The 19,789-nt window shown below is 44.1% G+C and overlaps 1 long non-coding RNA gene across 2 annotated transcripts in view; it reads right to left on the bottom strand.

The window, feature by feature from the left end:
- Positions 1–19,789, bottom strand: part of LOC102026293 — a 35,092-nt gene that overhangs the window by 4,604 nt on the left and 10,699 nt on the right. For both annotated transcript variants that reach the window (XR_001236271.1, XR_262860.2), the window contains 2 exons: positions 3,854–4,662; positions 2,853–3,021 (listed from right to left, as the gene is read on the bottom strand). This is a non-coding gene — a long non-coding RNA (uncharacterized LOC102026293). The remainder of the gene's footprint in view (positions 1–2,852; positions 3,022–3,853; positions 4,663–19,789) is intronic.

Below are 19,789 nucleotides of genomic sequence, written 5' to 3'. Positions count from 1 at the left end.
GGAGGAGATGGATGAGAAGGGAAGAGAAACTGCAGAAAGGGGCTTAAGACTCGGAGGGCTTAAGACTTTAACACCTGAGGGGAGGAGTGTCTTCAGACTGGGATGCAAGTCTGACACCCGGGAAAGGAGAGGAAAGGAAGGTGTCACAAGAACCTCAGACCCCAGCACAGTTACAAGAAAGTGTCCATGAGGCCATCACGAAGACCCAGAGCAGGCAATGCCAGTGAGAGGAGCCCCACTGTGCGCAGGAGTGGCCTTGCTCCAGAGCCCCCACCATGCTCAGTCCCTGGCCAGGCTGAAAGTAGCAGGGGATGGTGTGGCTTTGCATGGACGCTGGCCGATCCAAAGTTGCAGCAGTTGGAGATTTCTAGCTATGCTGCTACTCATGGGAGTCCCAGGGAGCTGGGAGAGAAGGTCTAGGCATGGCTGGATCCAGTGTTCGATTTAGAACATGCCACTGGATCCCTTCCCCTCTCTCTCTCTGTCTCTCTCTCTCTGTCTCTTTCTCTCTCTCTCTCTTTCTGTCTGTCCCTTTCTCACTACTGAGACACAATACCCAACACCTTAAACTTAAAGAAGGACAGGTTTATTTGCCTCGTGTTTCAGTCCATAGCAACTGGCTCCAAGGCAGGACCGCACAACACAGGGACATGGTGGATGAAGGCTGCTCATCGCATGGTGGACGGGAAGCAGAGAGAGTGGGGAAAGCAGATACAACCCTCTGGATCATGCCCATGGTGATCTGGCTCTCCCAACCAGGCCCTATCTCCTAACAGGAAGTAGCTATACCCCCACAATCCAATGATCCTATGAGGCTTTAGGGGGACATCTAGATATAAACCATAATGCTCTGTTTCTATCTCTGTCTCTCTGTCTCCCTCTGTCTTCTCATTCTCCATCCGCGCTGGTCCTCTCATTTCTTCTTTTCTGTATGTATGATTGCTTCATATTTCTTCGGGGCTCATTGGACGTAAGATGGAAGATGGTTCTCACCAATACTAAGCTTAGAAGAAGCTCTGACTTCTAGAGGAGGGAAATGCACTCCCACTCGGCATCCATCCAGAGCTCAGCAAAGGACTCCCACACCCACCCCTGAACCAACCCACCCCACCCCAGAAGATGAAGATACTGTAAGAAGCAGGGCTCAGGACCTCAGCAGGGAGTCGAGAAAGGGTCCCTGACTTAAGTAACAGGTGAGGGATATGGAGCACCAAGGTAGTCCAAAAGTCAAGGAAGTCTATGAAAAATCACAGACATCCACCGTCATTTCCAAGCAAGAAGGAAACCAGGATGAGAGGCAAATGCTTCCACAGAGACAAGAACACACAGAAGAGGCCGCCATTTTATTTTATGAACCATTAACTTAAGATTCATTTGGCCAAACTTACTAAAATTGGAAAATGTCAGGCACTAAGATAGATGTAAAGGGGAACAATAACATTTCAAACTAAAATGAATTACGATTTCTTTTTGGAAAAATAAATGGATGTTGTAAGCTCCAAGAGTGGCCATCACCGTCTCCCAAGGACACATTCTGCAGATTAACAGCTTAGGCTGTGGAATTTTCTCTCCATCTGAGCTAACGTCAAACCACACAGACTTGGTGGTTCATGAACAATGGAAGTCTATCGCTCACAGTTCTGGAAACAGAGACGGCTGGGATGAAGGTGTTGGCAGACTCAGGTCTGATGAAAGCTGCCTCCTGGTTCTTAAAGGTGGCTCTTCTCTGCTTTACGACATAGAGGAAGAGGCAGGGTAGCTCTCTGCAATCCTTTTTATAAGTGCGCTAATCCCGATCACGAGGGCCCCACCCAATCATGCCCTGATCGCCTTCCAAATGTCCCGCTTCTTAATATCACCCCCACAGGAATTTTAGGGTAGGAGAGACACATTCAGTGTGTCTGCACTGCATGACCTTGAGTGACAGCCTCCTTGTTTTCTTAAGATCAAATGGGAGGAGAGGAGGGGAGATGTATTTAATATGAGATTTTAGGATTTGTTGGCATTGAGAATGGAAAACACCCAGCCCAGTACCCAGAACTTAGTAAGTACTCCATGCATGGTGTCTAATGTGTGCCAACCTGAAAGACTCGAAGTACTTTAAGCTACCATTGGCTTCCTACCCTCAAATACCAGCCAGCCTCACCAGCAAGTCTGAAAAAGCCCTTTGCTTCATAATCCAATAATCCCATCGGGTCCTAGGAGGGAAAGAAAGTGTTCCCAGCCCAACAGGCTATTTATGGAGATGAAACATCATCCCATTATTGCAGAAGACAGGAGAAAATGGGGCAGAGAGTGGTTCTCCGTGTTATCCTATGCCTACAGTTAATTGCGCCTGGGGGAAGGTTCCATTAGGCGAGAGATGTTTCCACATCCTAGAATACAAAGCACCTTTACAATTGTCCCTGATTTATTGCATGTGCAAGGCTGACTTCTGGCTCCAACCACAATCCTTTTGGGGTGGGACCAAGTTTCTGCTCACACAAGAGAACGGCCATGGGCCTGGAGAGAGGGAAGGGCCCCAGGGATTCTTGTGTGCTCCTTTTTGAACCAGGTCCCCCTCTTGAGGCCATGGGGACAGTCCCCATTTCTACAAAATTCTTCTCATCACGCTTTGCTTCTCCCATCTTTTGGAAGCTCATCTGGGCCATGGAAATGATGTTTTGGGGCAGAGATTTCAAAGAGGAATGTAAGTATACAAAAGATCTCCTTTGGAGACCATGATTTATGGATTTGCTGGCTGCCTGAATACAGTAAAGTACTGGCCTACACTTTGGACACATGACATAAAGCACACGGCAGTGACAAAAATGCTGCCTAAGGAAATACTGGTGGGGGGAACCCACTTCTACCTCTGACAGGTGAGTAGTGAGTCCGTAGTGAGTCCCAAGCTCCCCAGGTAGAGGCTGCACAGGGAAATGCCTGATCTGTTCAATCCAACTTCTCTCTGGTCCTCCTAGGTGAAATAAAGAGTTGCCATGGCTTTTGAAGGGAAGTTAGGGCAAGCACCATCCTCTAAACCTGCAGTATTAAAACACACAATTAGAATAATTGCTGTAATTATTGGGTAATTATTATATGGCAAACATTGTGCTGCACGGACCTTAAGTAGCAAGGCTCAGAGATAACACAGTGATCCCCATTCCTAGAAGGGGAAACTGAGGCTCTGAAAACGGAAGTACAATGGCCCACCTACTCCACTCTGAGCTATATGTACAACCTTGCTGTGTGACAAAAAGATAAGTGCAAAAATGGTCATAGCATCTTTCTTCCTAATAACTAAACGCTCAGAATGGGGCAAATATCTCTCAAGAGAAGAATGGATTAAGATATTATGGGATGCTCACACAAAGAAATATTACATGAAAATAAAAATTAAACACCTGCTACACACCACAACCTCGATGCATCTCATGCCTATTATGTGACGTGAAAGGAACTAGAAACAAAAGAATGCATTCTGCCTGGTGCCATTAACGTGGATTTCAAGGACAGGCAGAAGCAATCAGTGGAAGATAGAAGTCAAGGTGGTGATTACATGTTGGTGTTAGTATAGATTGGGAAGCAACACTAGGAACGCTATGGGCTGTTATATCTTGATCTTGGGTGGTTTTTCTCACAAGACACACGTAAGCGCTGAACACCGGTATACTTTATATATTTCATTTATTGTGTGTCACGCCTCAATAAATTTGCAAGGAAAGAAGGGAGTGAGACAGAGAGAGGAAAAGAGAAGGAGAAAAAGAGGGAGAGAGAGAAAAGAAAGCAAAAAGATGTGCTTGGAGTAAATGGCAGAAATGGAATTTGGCTCCAGGACCGCCTGGGGACTGCCTGGGTTCAGAATACACCTCACCAGCTGGGCTCGACTGCTCCTCACTGGGCTCCTGTTGACTACTGAGCAAAGCCTTCTTGATGGATGGGCATCTGCTTATGGCAGCAGGGCCACATGAGCTCACCAGCATTCAAGATTGAGATCCCAGTGAATTCTCTGTGACCTTTTTTTTAACCACCCCTTTCAATCCTGCTCGTGGTTCCTGATGAGGAGAATTTAGCTACAGCAAGGATATAATGCTCTTCTGCTGCGGGCTGAAGCTTCATGGCGAATCTGGCCTCTTGTTCGCAGGCAGTCACTGAGGGACAAGGAGAGCAGAGACAGGTATTGATCCCTGGTCATTATGTAAATGCATATGGCGGCAGGCAGCTTTGCTCAATAAAATCCTGACAGAGACGCCTCAGCCCTGAGTGATGGCCCCAACTGCACCCACAGGCCCCTCACCGAGCCAGAGACTCAGTTTCCCCAACTGAAAAAATGGGAAACTTGGCAGGTTCGTCTGGCCTAACCAGAACTGTATGGGAGTAAGCTCTTCCAAAGGAGTGATATATTTTACAACTAATAAACAGTTGCAGAACAAGTTCCCTGGTCACATGTTCTGTGGCATGAGATTTGGAGCCTAGGCATTGGTCATTCTACAAGTGCGTGGGTAGTGCTGTCAGCTCAAGGTTTCTGGGCAGGAAAGGCAAACCCAGAGCTGGAGTCAGCGTCTATCCTGATGCACTGGTCCTCCTGGGATAGACAAGGGCTCAATGTCATTGACTGTCCACCAGCCTGTAGGCTCCTCTGCTCCAAGAACAGGAAGTGCTTCTTTGATACCATGTGTGGCTCTGAAAAAGCAAATAAGTAGAGTCTTAGTACATTTTTCCACCTAAATTTGAGGCTTGAACCCCACTTTCTGATGAGTTCTAACACTGTGGAATGCTGAGCTTCAAAGCAGTAAATCTCAAGTACACACAAACACACACACACACATGCTCACACATTCACTCACACACGTAAGTGTATACACACATTTTGAGAGACTTATATACAAGCTCATAATTCTTCCTGGACATCAAATGGCTCTTTACAGGCTCCATTTTGATGACCTAAGTATCTTGCAAATTAAATAGAAACATATGGATTAAATTTCCCTCGAAGTACCAGGGCTTTGAGGAAAAAATCAGGGGAAAGAAAGAAATGCCTAGATGGTCACATTGCGGTTTTGCCTTTCCTTCATGATTCTAAGACTTTGCAAATGCAGCCTCAGAGAGCCTGCCAAGCTCGTGTGACATCAGTCCCCACATCCCACCAACGCCCTCCCCCGAAGCCTCTTCTCCACGCCTCTTCTGTGGGCAAGAAGGATGTGGGATGCCAGATCAGTGTCCTAGTGTATTAATGAGTGGAAGCAGAACCTCCCAGACAAGCTGGCTTCTTCAAGGGAGGAATTCAGACACAACACCCTTTGTTTTCATCTAAGAGCCATGTATTTATGACAAATGGGGAGTGACAGAGTCTGGATGAAGACAGTGCCATCTTGTACTTCTCTGGCACGTTGGCATGAAGCCATGGTTTCAGAATGCTGGTTGTTTTTTAGACTGGCCAGATTCCATTTTCCCCCTTAAGTGGAAATGTGCCTCTCCCGCAGACCATGTGGTTGAGACCCCTGGTTTCCATGATACACTCAGAGCATCTTGCTAGTGATTGGTTTAGAGATGGGCACGTGACAACTGACAGCCAATCAGAAAGGCGAGACTTCCGTCTTGGTCTTTTGTTGGAATTATTGAGGAAGAAGAGAGAGTCCTTTAAGTTGTACTCAAGCTGGGAGAATAACGTGTAAATCTGGAACCCCTGGTAGCCATCTTGGCATGTTATCATGAAGGGAAAATATGCCTGGTAGTGGAACTCACAGATGAAAACAAGACTCAGCAATGAACAGAATAAAAAATCCTAAGCATATAATTTGAGTCCTTAGATTGAGCCATACCTAAACTCGAATCTATTGCTGACATTTTTTAGTAATTTGAGCCTATAAATTCTCTTTAGTTTAATCATATGGAGTTGGTTTTGAGTCCTGATTGATCCAGCCTCACATTATTATGAAATGACTTTTATTTTGGGATCTATTTCCATATTCATTTTACCCATGGAGCAAGGACAATAGGAATCTTTCACACCTGGATAGTGCTCTGCGGTTTCCGGGATGCATTCGCCAAGGGTGGATACCTCGAGTAGCCATCATAGCTGTTCCAGCTCACGTCTGTCTAACATCTGGCTCAACTAGCCCATCTTCATTCCATACAGACTGATTAATAGTTTTAATACTAACTCTACTTTTATCTGTATATTCACCTTGACACTGAAAATCACAGCAGGACCAAAGACTGATGCCACAAAGCCCATTTTACAGATGAGCAAGATAAGGTTTGGAAGTGACTTTTCCAGGCTAATCAGCGGCCAAAACTGTGTTTAAAATACTTTAGATGGAAGGTGCTTTTGTTTTGTTTTGTTTTGTTTTGTTTTGTTTTGTTTTGTTTTGCACCTCACTGTGTTCTGCGAAGAATGCCATAATACACAACTTATATCTGTCCACTCCTATTTTTCAGGCTGAGGAATTTACATGTATTTAGTAGTCACAGACCCAAGCAGTAGATTTTCTTTGCATCTTCATTCTGCATATAAGGAACAGGAGTCTATGAGCTTCAGATCACTTTTCTAGGAAGTAACAAAGACAGGGTTTGAACTCTGATCTGTCTACTTTAAAATATTGTGTGGCTCCACCCACTATGTGTATAGACAGATATGCAAACTCTTATTAGTCCTAGGCTAAAAAACATAGGATGTAATATATACTATAAAAATCAAGGCAAAAAGAAGTTGATTTTGGCTCATCAGGAAAAGCTACCATATTAGGGTTTCAAATGAACTGAAGGAACATTCTTTATCATTTTATGATACTCTGGCTACTCATTGAAACTCGATAAGCTCTATTAAATCCTGAAGGTGAATGAGACTGTTATGGTGTAGATAAAAAATGTCCCCAGAGGCCTTGTGAGCTCATAAGTGGGGCTTTGGAAGGTGACTGAATCATACTGGTCCTATGGCTGACCTTCTATACAGAGCCAGGGTGTGATCAGAAGAGGCCAGCCACTGGGTGCATGGCCTGAAAAGGTGCATCTCCCTTCCTAGCTCCTCACTTCTCTCCCTGCTTCCTGGCTGCCAGGATGTGAGTGGATTTCCTCTGCTATGCCCCTCTGCCATGCCATTTCTACCCTGCAGCTAGTAGACCGCACACTGTAACCATGACCCAAAATAAACCTCTCCTCCTTTGAGTTGCAGGTATAGGCATTGTGTCTCACCAAAGTGACTAAGACAGTTATGCAGACACAAGGGAGTCTCAGGGAAAACTGGGCAGTAGTACTCAAAAGATGTACCTGTGGGGGGCTGAGGATTTATCTTAGTGGCACAGCACCTGCCTGGCAAGTGCAAGGTTGTAAGTTCGATTCCCCATACTGGAAAAAAAAATGGAAAAAAAAAAAAAGATGTACCTATGAGGAGGTTCTAGAATGTTCAGAAAGGCAACCAGCCATTGCAGCTCAAGAGTAGTAAATCAGCTCTACTTTGCATACCAAGTCTTATCAATTGAGAGCCGTTGCCTGGAACATGTGTTGAAACAATGGCAACCCTGGAAGGTGTCAGAGAAAGAGTTCTGAGATGGCTTATTGATGTCTGCCATAGACTCAGGCTGGGCACAGGACAGCACAAGTGCCATGTACCTACCTTCATAATGTTGCTGAGTATGTGTTATATTAAAAACTAAATACACAAGAAGAGCAAAAGACTATCTGAAGGTGTACAATAGCAAATTATTTTCTATGATACAGAGTTCAGACCTGGTTTAATGGACAAGAAGGGGTGATTAGGAGTTCCTGAACAGGGAAAACTCCAAATAAAATATTGACTGCTGGAAAAACTAGAAGGCAGCTGAGCAGAGTTTGGTTCCTGATCATTTGCAGCAGTTTCTTCCCATGGAGTCAGTTATCAGTCTCCAAGTGATGCCTTATAAAGAAGAAATAAATTATGTGTACATTTGCTATTGGGTAAAAGCTCACATCAGGAGCAAGAAAGCACCCAGTGTTCACCACAATGGCTGGATTGCCTAATAGAATACCAGGCTTCCTATGCAAAACCCTGGTATCTTGATGGTCAGAAGGTCTTCTTGATTGTATCTTTTGATATGCTGTTGCCCAGAGGGAAATGACATCACCAGAGACCCAGGTCTGACCCAGTCTAATCACAGATCACCATCTTACGACACTTTACGGCATTGCTCAGATTGCTTGGTGTGTACTAGGGCAAGCCTTGCTTTACACTTCTGTCTTAATTTCTCCTCCCCACAACCCTGAAAAGTAAAAGTGTGCCCATTTTACAGATGAGCAAACTGAGGCTTAGAGAGGTAAGGTAAAGCTGGAGATACAAATTAAGCCTCTCCATAGTCAAGGCTATGCTCCTTATCATTATGGTCACTTAGCCCAGGAACCTACACACAGGCTCAAACTAATCCCCCTCCACTGACATGACCAGCCAGTGTAATCACCTGGTGGAGCAGAATTCTCCCACAGGCCATTCCAGATGACTTCAACAACCTTGCAGCAAGAACCCTGCCAGTAATTATTATGTTAACTATGCACACCAAAATACTTACGGCCAAAGAAGAGGCCTGGGAAGGTCTCATCCAAAAACATCATTTCCAGAGCCTATAGTGATATAGGCATTAAATGCTATTCTAAGCATTTAAGGCTATTAAATGCTAGTCTAAGGCATTAAATGCTATTCTGATATTGGGGGAGAGGGACCATAGATTATAATTTCATTAAATGAGTAAAGAATTAAATGATGATTGAGGTTGAACTCAGTTTTCCAAGATCCTCCCAAATCCTCCTTGGAAGCTGAGTTTTATTACAATGTCCTAAGACATCTAAACCTTCCAATCTCTAACTCTAATTCTCTCCCCTTTGTATATTGTATTTAAGACAGTGACCAAAAAGCCCTCTAGATTCATCTAATGCCATATTTTAAATACATCTCTGAAAAGTTGGATGGCAACCAGGAACCCTCCCATTCTGGTTCAAGAAGGCTTTGTTTATTTAACTGATACATTATAAGTCAATTTTCTTTTACCTTTAACCTCTTAAAATGTTCTGTGGTTTTCATAGATTTCCTTTTCACATGTACAGTGACACCAGCTTCCATTTTCATTACATATAAAAGTTGTACACTTTGCATCAAGCCCATTTTTTTTTCAGTAAGAATCTATTTCAGTGTATAAAAAGGAAGTTCAGAGTTTTCCCCCCAAAGCTTAAAGAATTGTTTTTTTTCCCTTGTCTATAGTTATATCTGTACAAAAGAATTTTTTAACATCACAGATGTGTGACTACTATCTGCCAGATTTATTTGGAGAATGAAAATTACAGAGAATGAAAATTTGTTTCTAGTGCCCCATCTCTGTATTAGTCAGGATAGGTTAGGTTTTGCTGCAGTAAAAAAAAGGACCTTGGTTTAAAGGCCTTCAACACAGAGACTCTATTTCTCTTTCATACTACAGGTCATCTGGAGGGGCCTGTCCTTGTGTTCTCATTCTGGAACCAGACTGATAACACAGCCAACATTCAGAAACTTCCAGGTCACCATGGCAGAAGGACAGAATGTGGGTAGGTAATTGTGTGATAGCTCTTAAAAAGTTCCATGCAGACATTTAGTGCCAAAGTGAGTCACATTTCCATGACCACTCCTCACTTCAAACTGTGGGAAAATGCAATCTCTGCACAAAGTCAGGAACTACTGAACAATATGGTCACTGATGACCTTCACCTTGGCCACATCACATTATCCAGGAGGAAAATGGACATCGAGTAATGTTGAAAGTTCATCTTTATTAAGTGCTTACTGTGTACCGGATATGAGTTTAAAGGTTTCTTGTGGGCTGTCCCACTTAATCTTATCACACTCTATCAGACAGATACACTCCACCCCACTTTAAAGATGGGGACCAGGAAGTTGAGTCCTTTGCTCAAGGTCACTCAGCTCGTGAAGAGTTGTGCCGAGACTTGAACCCAGGTAGTCAGGCTCCAGATTTTGTGTTTCTAGTGGTTCTAAGTAATTCCTCCCAATACTTCTGCTCTTATTAGTGCTAATACTCCTCTCTGAAGCCAGTTTTCCTCATCCATGCAAAAAAATAACAATCCCTACTTCTTGTGATTCTAGTTGTGGGTTACATGAGAAAATGAAACAAAACTGGTTTTTGCCATATACCGCTTGGATTTGAACCCCCTAACTGCCAGGTGAAGGTGACTGATAAAAATGTATTAACCCAGTCATGGAAGGGCAAAGACTGCATGTTAGAACAGGATACTTTTTATGCCCAAGTCACACATTAAGCAGGAGCAAAACGTGGACTCATGTCTTCTGGATTACAAACTCAGTATTGTCCCTGTCCTCAGAAAAATGCAAAATCAAGGAGGCTAGCACCCTTGAACGTATCAGTTTTGAGCAAAGATCCTTAATAGTTCATGGCACTATGGAAGTAGATGGAAAAGGACATCTCAAAATAATTTCTGAAATTTCTTCCCACCAAAACAGAGAAGTTTGCCATCCTTTTCTGATGGGAAAAATAAAAATCAATTTATCCTGAGCTCTTTCTGAGAAAGTTGCAGGAATACTGCCACCCTCTATTTACCTATCCATGGCAGACATTATTAATCAATCATGGCACACTTCCTTACTAAGACCATATATAGCCTCAAAATTCTCCTCAACGTTATAACCCAGATAGTCACCAAAAGCAATCATGGTTTGAATTCAAGAAGATATGCTTTGCCAACTGTTCTTATTATCTATTGTTGCATAATATACTATCCCAAAACTTAATGGCTTGAAATACCAATTTATTATTTTCATATAGCACTGTTTTCTGTGTCTGAAATCTGAACTGGGTTCAGCTGGGCAATTCTCACTGTGAGGTTGATTGGGGTTATTCAACTGAACTTCAGTAATGTCTGGGAAGCTCACGGGATTCCAAAATGGTTCCTGCAAGGATTTCTGGATGGAAGGACTCAGTTGGGCCTTTCTCTTATTCCTATTTCTCTTATTCCTTTCTCTGAGCATCTTACCCCCAGAACTAACATCACTTCATTCATATGCTATTAATCAAACAGCCACAGCATCCACCCAGATTTAAGGGGCAGCAGCACTGCCTCCACTGCTCTTTGCAAAGCATGTAGGACAGATTTTGTGGACAGTTTTAAACCATACCTTTAATTCACCCTTGTCCTAGAACAAGTACAGCTGAACAGATTGACCTCATTTCAAGAAAGATCTTCTAAAGGAGCAGGGCGTGGTGCCGCGTTCCTGAAAACCCAGCACTCAGGAGGCTGAGGCAGGAGGATCACTGCAAGTTCAAGTCCAGCCTGGGCTATGAAGTGAGCTCAAGGCCAGCCTAAACTGCATAGTGAGACCTTGTATCAAAAAGATTTCAGAGAGAAAGAAAGAAAGAAAGAAAGAAAGAAAGAAAGAAAGAAAGAAAGAAAGAAAGAAGAAAGAAAGAAAGAAAGAAAGAAAGAAAGAAAGAAAGAAAGAAAGAATCTTCTAAAGAGCCTTCTTTATGTCTAAATCTTCAAACTCCCTCTGTCATAAAAGCTAAAATGAAGCTTCTTGCCCTCTAACAAATGCCTTTTCTCAGTTTAGCATGTACTCTATGCCAGGCACAAAGTAAAACACTTTGTACACATTATCTCATGATTATCTCAGGAACACTTTGCAACAGCTCTGAGGGGTGGGAGTTCTCATCCTGAGTTCACAGGTAAAGAAAAAGAAGGTTTCTTCTTTTTCATTTCTTTTCTTTTCTTTCTTTCATTTTTTTGTACTGGGAATTGAACACAGGGCCTTCACACTCAGCTACATCCCCAGGCTCTTGCTTATTTTTTCTTATAAAACACAGTCCCATTAAGTCACTAAATTGCCAGGGCTGGGTTCAAGCTTGCAGTCTTCCTGTCTCAGCCTCCCAGAATGCTGGGATCTGGGCATGCACTACTATACCTGGCAAGACTCCCAGATTTAAGCTCCTTCGTCAAGGTTACACACATGGGACACGAAATGTTTCAAAATCTCTTAACCTCTCTGTCCGCTGGGCAAGGATTACCATCACAGAGAGTTTGTGTAGAACAGGTGTACACTACTACACGAGTGTCACATAGCTTCCTTCTTAAAACATGCAAGACCCATACCCTTAAGACAGAAAGATCATCCCTGAGCATCACAAACGCAAACTCTAAGAAGCATCTGTGTTGGCCGGGACCCTAGTGAGCAAAACTTTCCAAATTCTTTCCTATAAAGAGTAGCCAGGCCGGAGGTCCTAATTAAGAACTGTGGAGTCTGCGGTCCTGGGTGGTAGAACTTTCCAAGGCGTGGAAATCTCTTTGTCTACCCTAGACAATGAGGCAGCCACTAGCCACATAGAGACACTGCACTCCGCAAATGTGGCTAACGCAACCGAAGGGCTGATTCTTAACTTTTGTATAAATAGTCCTGCGTGGCTAATGACTGTCACATTGGGTTGTGCAGGTACAGAGGGTTCAAATCCAACTGCTTTCTCCTTCAGCCGCAGGGCTCTTTAATCAGCTAAATCCACCCAACCTTTTCTCCTTGGCCAACCAGGAATCCACCTGGCCAACCTCGCTGGTCCCACCCTGCTCATCACGATCTACTGTGTTTGACTGTCGTGACATTATGTGAAACAGAAATTTCTTTTTATTTAGGAGAGCTCCCTGTTCCTTTCCCCCAGAGTCACCCCCATTCCCTGCACTGCATTAGACCCCATCAGCCCCTCTTTTTGATGTCACCTGACTTTCCCTGAAGGCGTCTGAGTTTGAGAATACTATTCTACATACACTCACCTCCATATCTGCAGGGTTCATAGATACTGCAAATCGAACTGTAACTATATCTCCACTGAACATATAAAGACTTTTCTGTATTGTAATATGCTCCCCAAACTGTACAGTGTAATAACAACTGCATACATGTGGAGAACATACAATGGTATGTGCAAATTCTACACCATTTTCCATACGGGACTTCAGAGTCCCGGGTTTCGGTATCTAAGGGAAGCATTTTGGAATCGGTCCCCCAAGGATACAAAGGGACAGTTGCACTCCATCTCATGCCATCCTTTGTCTCTGCTCTAAAACATTCCCTCTTGAAATCCCCAACAGCTAACAACTTTATTGCGTCTGTCTAGAGGATGGTTCATATCCTTCTTCCCAAATCTCCTTTCAGTTAACACTGGATTCTCATCTGGGGCAATCTTACAGGGCTGGACTAGTTAAAACATTGGGGTGAGGGAGGAATCCAAACTCCTAGATATAGTAAGTGACCAGGAAATGGCAGAGTTTAAATGAAAGCTTCCTGGGTGCTATACCAAGGGCCTTATACTTTTTACCTGCTAAATGAGAATATTAAAAATTTTACACTGACACAGGAAAAAACACGTGGTATGATGTTGGGTTTCCATTTTACACTTTTGATTTTATGGGAAGTTGATGGTTCCAAGGCATTCCTGACAGTTATGAAATTACTTTTAATGGGAAATATTTGAACAGGTATCCAAACTTTCCCTCCAGCAGGTGTTTTTAATTCCGGATCTGTGAACCCCCAAAAGTCTGCATTCCATGGGTGAAATTTAATGGCTCTGTGAATTTAGGTGGAAAAGTATGTATTTTTATTTTTGTAAATCTATTAAAAAGTTAGCTTTTAATAATGAAAAGAGGCAAAACCCACAGCGATTTTAAGCACTCTGTGACTTTGCCACCAATACAAACCATAAAACTTCAATGGTCAGAAATGTCTCAAATAATATTCATGCAATCAGTATTTTGATCTGATCACTATAGCTAGACTAGGCCTAGTTATTTGATGAATTAATTAAAAAACACATACATTTCTATAACACATGGGTGTGATTTTCAAATCTTAGTACAGCACTTAAATATAACTGAGGCCTTCTGCAGTCCTACATATTTTATGCTATGTGGTTAGGGATATGTTTTCCCAGTCCACCAAGTGGGTTCCTCACACACTTCAGGCTAAGAGCCCAGCCTCACAATAAAGATTATCTTCTGCTCGGCCTCCCTAATTACAAACCCACTACCACGCAGGGGGCTCCACCTCTTTGCTTTGCTTCTCTCCCAAGAAGAGAGTTGTCTACAAAGACCCTGACTTCTCCACCCAGTTTAGCACCACAAATCAGGTGTTAATTATCCTCTCACCTTGTTCCAGGTACTGTGTTGAAGATACACACACTCATGCACATTTTTTAATTCAATAGCACACATATATTAATCTTCACTAGATGGTAGATGCGATCTCCCTTTTAAAAAGTTAGAAGCTTAAATTTCAGGAAAACTAAAGAGAGTGTCCGAGTGCAGACTCCAGGTGGTGTGGGGCCGATGTTTCTTATTAAATGTGTCCCGCCATCTTTTTTTTCACTACTGCAGATTGAACATAGGGCCTCCTTTGCCCTGAGCCGCACCCGCCTCCCCCTTTTTTGAGACAAGGTCTACTAAGTCACTAAATTGCCCAGGCTGGACTTCAATTTGTAATTCTCCTGCCTCAGCCTCCCAGAATGCTGAGATTACAGGCATGTGCCACCAAGACTGGCTGGTTCCATCTTTTCAGACTGATAGATAGCCAGCAGGGAAACTCCAGGATCCTGAAATTGAAAAGGTCTTTACTTTTACCTGTATTTCCCTCTGTCCACCCATTGAACTCATTTAAACACAACCTGAAAATTTCTTTTACGCAAAAAGAACTCTACACAGATTACAGTCACAAAGGAGCATCATATTTCATTCCTAGAATCACCTTCTTAAAGTAACAGAAATAAGCTCTGTGAGCCATCCATCCAGATGTAAAAGCCCCAGACCTCCCCGTTCCTTACACTTCACACTCTCTGCCACCAGGTCTTTGCGATCCACCTACCCCATCTCTGTTTGTGACATTTATCCACTATCTCAAGAATACTCAAGCCTCTCACCTGCTTCATACAAACCACTATGCCCTTCTGCCTGGACTATAACAGCTCTCCCTTCACCCTCCCCCACACAAACTGGCCTTCTAACTTCCAGTCTGATTGCAATCCGTTCTCCACCCTGAAGCCCACGTGATCCTGTCACATACTTAGTGCAATTATGTGAGCCCCTGGATCCACCTATGCCTGAAGCCACATACCTTTGAGCGTTTTAGTTATATCAGCCAAAATTTTCCCTTTTACTAAAGTCAGTTACTTTTAGCTCAGCGTACCTTGCAAATAATACACCCTAATACTTTCTGCTACTGCCCTGAACACTCCTTAGCTACCTACCTGAAGTGGTTTAACCAGTGCCTAGGACATATTTAGCACATGGTAAATGTTTGCCAAACTGAATCAATCTGGACAGTACTCAGAGCCTTGTGACAGATACAAACAGGATCCCAAAGGTAAAGACCTTGTTTGACCTTAGCCTTGCAAAACCCACAAAAAGTCACTGCATAAAAGCATAAAAGACAAACCTAACAGTTGACAACAAAATGCTGTCACCCGGTCCCCTTCTCCTCCATGAAGCAGTTTTTCAGAGTGGTGGAGGGAGTTCTTGTCACTCCCTCAAATGTGGTTTTGCTTACTTCCCAAGCCACAGAAAAAAGCTCTCATCTCCTGGGCGTCTTTTATTTTTAAGTCCAGCCTGGGGAAAAAAATGTGCATGTAGAAAATTCTATAATTACCAGATCTGATTTTCATTTGAACTTTTCCTCTCTGACATCACTGCAAAGTTCTTTGGTGACTGGCAGCCACCCAGCTCTTGATGTGTGCCTGTGGTACAAAACCTGCTGCTTGTGAGTGTGTGTGAATGTGTGTGGGTTTGCGTGAGTGTGCAAATGTATGGGGGGTACTCGTGTGAGTGCAAATGTGTGTGTGAGTGAGCATGTGAATGAAAGTGATGGGATGTGCATGTGTGTGTGTATGTGTATTGCACTGTGTGAACAAGCATGGCATGTGAATGCATTTTGGATAGATATGTGTGTGTGTGTGTGTGTAAATGACCCTTGGTGAGTATTGTGTGTGTAAGTATGAGGCTATGTATGCATATGACGATGAATGTCACAGATGAATATGAGACAAATGTGAATGAATTGTGTGTGTGTGTGTGTTGCTATGTAAGCTTGCAAGAGCTTTACGGCTGTAGCGGCATCTGAAAAGATGTCTAAGGGTCAGGTGAGAACGGAAAGAAGAGAGGACAGTGACGGGAGCACACACTGCCTGAAGATGAGCATAAAGTCTTGGAGACGAGAGGGAGACCTTGCCATTCCTGTGTGAGGCCTCTGTGTGGGAAGGTGAGAGAGATGGAGACTCCAACACCTGTGAAGGGATCTCTAAATAGGAGAAGCTCAGAACATGATGCTTATTTGGAGACACAGACAAGCTCGAGGGAAAAGTCTGCTTACGTGTCAGTGGGTAGTGTCTTGGAAAGAAAACTCCAATCTTATGATGGAATAATGGAAACCAAGACCTCCGGAGCCAGGTACCCCGGGATTGCATCTGGGCTCTGCTGCAGCATCCAGGTACCTTCATTAACCTTTCCTTGCCTAATCCCTCCTTATCTGTCAGATGAGGGTTAGCGTGGAATTTGTTTTCTGCAGCTGCTAATGATGGTTAATGGAGTTAATTTTGCAAAGAGCTTGAATAGTATCTGGATATTTAAGTGTTGATTGTTGTCATCACCTTCATCACCATCAGCACCTCCCCATCATTAAAAACATTACTGGCTGTAAATACAGTCAGGCATCCTATCTAGGTTTGCTGAATGAATGAATGAGGTATTTGGGCATTGATAAGCCACGCTGCTTCTCCTGAGGCCTCGGCACAGAACACTTGCACCTCTGCCCAGTGCTCCCTCTCACCCTTTCTTTCCCTGACTCCTTACCCCTACACGGTACATACCTACTGGCCTCCAGTGGAGCCTCATTCACTCCAGGGAGCCTGCGCTGACCTCCTCCACCAACCTAGGCACATATGCACGCCCCACCAGGACCGTTGCCCTGTTACTTAACCTTCTATCTTCACCACTCAGCTGCCGGCCCTTGGGATGCTGCAGGCTTCATCTCTTCTGTTCATTGCAGTTAACCCAGTGCACAGAACGCAGCGCTACACAGCAGAGGCTCAATGCATATTTAATGAGTCAATTGATTGATTGATTAATTAATTAACCATACCGTAGCACTATCCAAGCTCTAATATGCACAAAAATCCAGTGGAGATTGGGTTAAAATGCAAACTCTGGGAACTCCCTTAAAAGGCTGGGGCTCTGTATGCCCACCCAGCTCCCAGGGATTCTGACGCAGCTGGCCCACAGCGGACACTAGAATCACAGAGTACCAGGGTCTCCACTTATTTCAGGGTTTAGAAAACATAATTGTGGAAACAACCTGCATCCATGGATAGATGACTGGATTAAAAAGTGTTATATATCGCTATATACATCACATATATTTGAGTATTATTCAGCCTTGACGGAAGAAAACCCTTCCATTTGCAAGCATATGGATCAACCTGGAAGACATTATGTTACGTGAAATAAGCCAGGCACAGAAAGACAAATGTTGCATGATTTCACGCGAATATAAAAGCGAAATAAAATAAAATAAAAGCAGAGACTTGTGGAGTCAAAGTCTACATTAAATCTGCACTCCATCACAAGATACCTGTAAGACCTTCCTTGCCTAAGCCTCAGTTTCTCTCCTGTCCAATGGGGTGGCGCCCCCTTGGTCAGCTGGGTACCCCACGAGGTCAATGCCCCACCACGGAACAACTCACTAAACGCCAGCTGGGCAAGTCTGCTGTCCCCACCCGCCTCCTGAGGACATCCTGCATGCCAAATGAGCTAGTGCCGTATGAAAGCATTTCCCTGACATTAACAAGTATTATTATTGTTATCATCCTCGAGGTAAACTGATTTACAGAAACCAGGTTAGAACAAAGGCCAAGGGAGGCAAGACTGTTCTGGAAAACAAACCAGGGGGCAGAAGGGCTCCCAAGTGGCAGAGCCAGGCTTTGTGGCAAACACAAACATTGTCGCTGCGGGGAAGAGAACAGCTAATGCAAAACGGAAAGGAAAATGAGTATTTTCAAGCTTTAAACGAACTGGTTTTACCCCCCGATCCAATTATAGAGGAAAGTGCAGTTAGATATAATCAAAGACTGACAAAGAGCAAATATTTGTTCCGGTAAATACACTCATCTCTCTCAACTCACTTGAAACATTTTCTGCTTTCTAAAGAAGCGCTTTTGAATGCAGAGCTGCAAAGAGTCACCTGCAAGCCTCTGTTCTGACAGACAATGAGTTGCTTTTCCGAGAAAGGCCGCCTCTGGATGCTCCGCGGAACCTGAGGCCCAGGCAGGTGTCACGGAGGGTGCCCTGCGGGCAGGGGAAGGCTTTGTGACGCTGCCATTGAACATGTTAATGGAGGTGGCACCTGGAGACGGACCTCTCCAACCAACAACAGCATGGCAGTGCAGCGGGGGTAAACTGAGGCTTCTCTCTGGAGGGAAAGGAGAGCGCTGGCGCTGGGGTTTGCGTCCATCTTTCCCGTCATTTGCTACACCAACGTTCAGCTGGGGTGTGGACAGCGAGGACCTAGAGGATCAGGGTCCCACAGAAACGCCACACAGGTACATCCACAATGTGACGGTTTCCAGAGACCACCTTCAAAAAGCAAAATCAAAAGAGAAGAAAAACCAAGTGATACTAATTTCAATGACGTTTTGATGAAGCCGGTGCTCCTCAAGTGTATCACTTCAACACGCAGGCGATGTAGAAATGACCGGCACGGTTTACCTCCTTTTCTTTCTGTATGTACTACATCTTCAGAATCCAGCAGGCACTTTGCCCGTGCCGTGCACGGCCGTCACTTGGATCTGTAGTGGCCACAGTGGCTGCCATGCTGAAAATAACAGCTTTGACAGCAGCCTAGCCATCCTCCCACCGAGTCACATTCCAGTTCCCTGGGAGTGACCGGAAGTCTGTCTCAGAGCACCTCTGTTCCTCAAGAAACTGGACAGGAGAACTTTGGATTTTGGGGGGTTTTTGGTGTTCAGCACTGACAAAGGAAGTTTTTCTTTCCCTGGCTGTCTTTATGCCTCCCTCTCTCTCCTGATTCTGTTCTCTCTCTGTCTCTGTCTCTCTCTCTCACCTTACGATTCTCTGTTCCCCTTAATATTGATTATTACCCCTGTTTGTTTTCTTCTTGATCATGGATAACTGAAACCAAAGCAAGCCAGACTGTGGATAAGGGGGCAGCTCTCTTTCAAGATGATTGCTCCTTGGTGGCTGTGAGCCCTACCACACATCCACCCTCAACCAGCTCCTTCACCTTTTTTATCCTCCTCTATGTTTCTCCAAGCACCTGGGGGATGTATGCTTTTAACAGTACAAATTCCCAGCTGGCTCTTCAGCTACCTGTGTGGTAGTTTGTATGCTGGGGAACCCAGGAATCCACATTTTACAGAGTACCCCGTCGCAAAAAGAAGGTGGAGAGCTGCCACTCCCAGTGGAATCATCCACTGTCCCACTGAACATCCTGCAGGAGGAGAGATCTCTGTCAGCACCGCCCAGAGCAGCAGCCCCGCTGGCCACATGGGGCAATGGCGCTAGTGGTGCTGAGACACTGAGTGCTTCATTTCCTTGGATCTAGATTTAAGCAGCCACATAGAGCTAATAGTACCAGAAAGGGGAGGTTGAACGAGCCCTGTCTCCAGTGAGAAATCTAAGGCAGTGAATTCCTAGATAAGAAATTCTTGAGCATTTATCGATTTTTGTGAGTTGGGTTCTTCATCCCCACCTACAATTAAATTAGTATGTAGAGAGAGAAAAAGATAGGTAGATAGAT

This window comes from Chinchilla lanigera, unplaced genomic scaffold (genome assembly GCF_000276665.1).
Source record: "Chinchilla lanigera isolate Chin_1 unplaced genomic scaffold, ChiLan1.0 scaffold00054, whole genome shotgun sequence".
Lineage (NCBI taxonomy): Eukaryota > Metazoa > Chordata > Mammalia > Rodentia > Chinchillidae > Chinchilla > Chinchilla lanigera.
The sequence above is the reverse complement of the archived record's forward strand: the minus strand, read 5'-3'. Positions and strand labels throughout refer to the sequence as shown.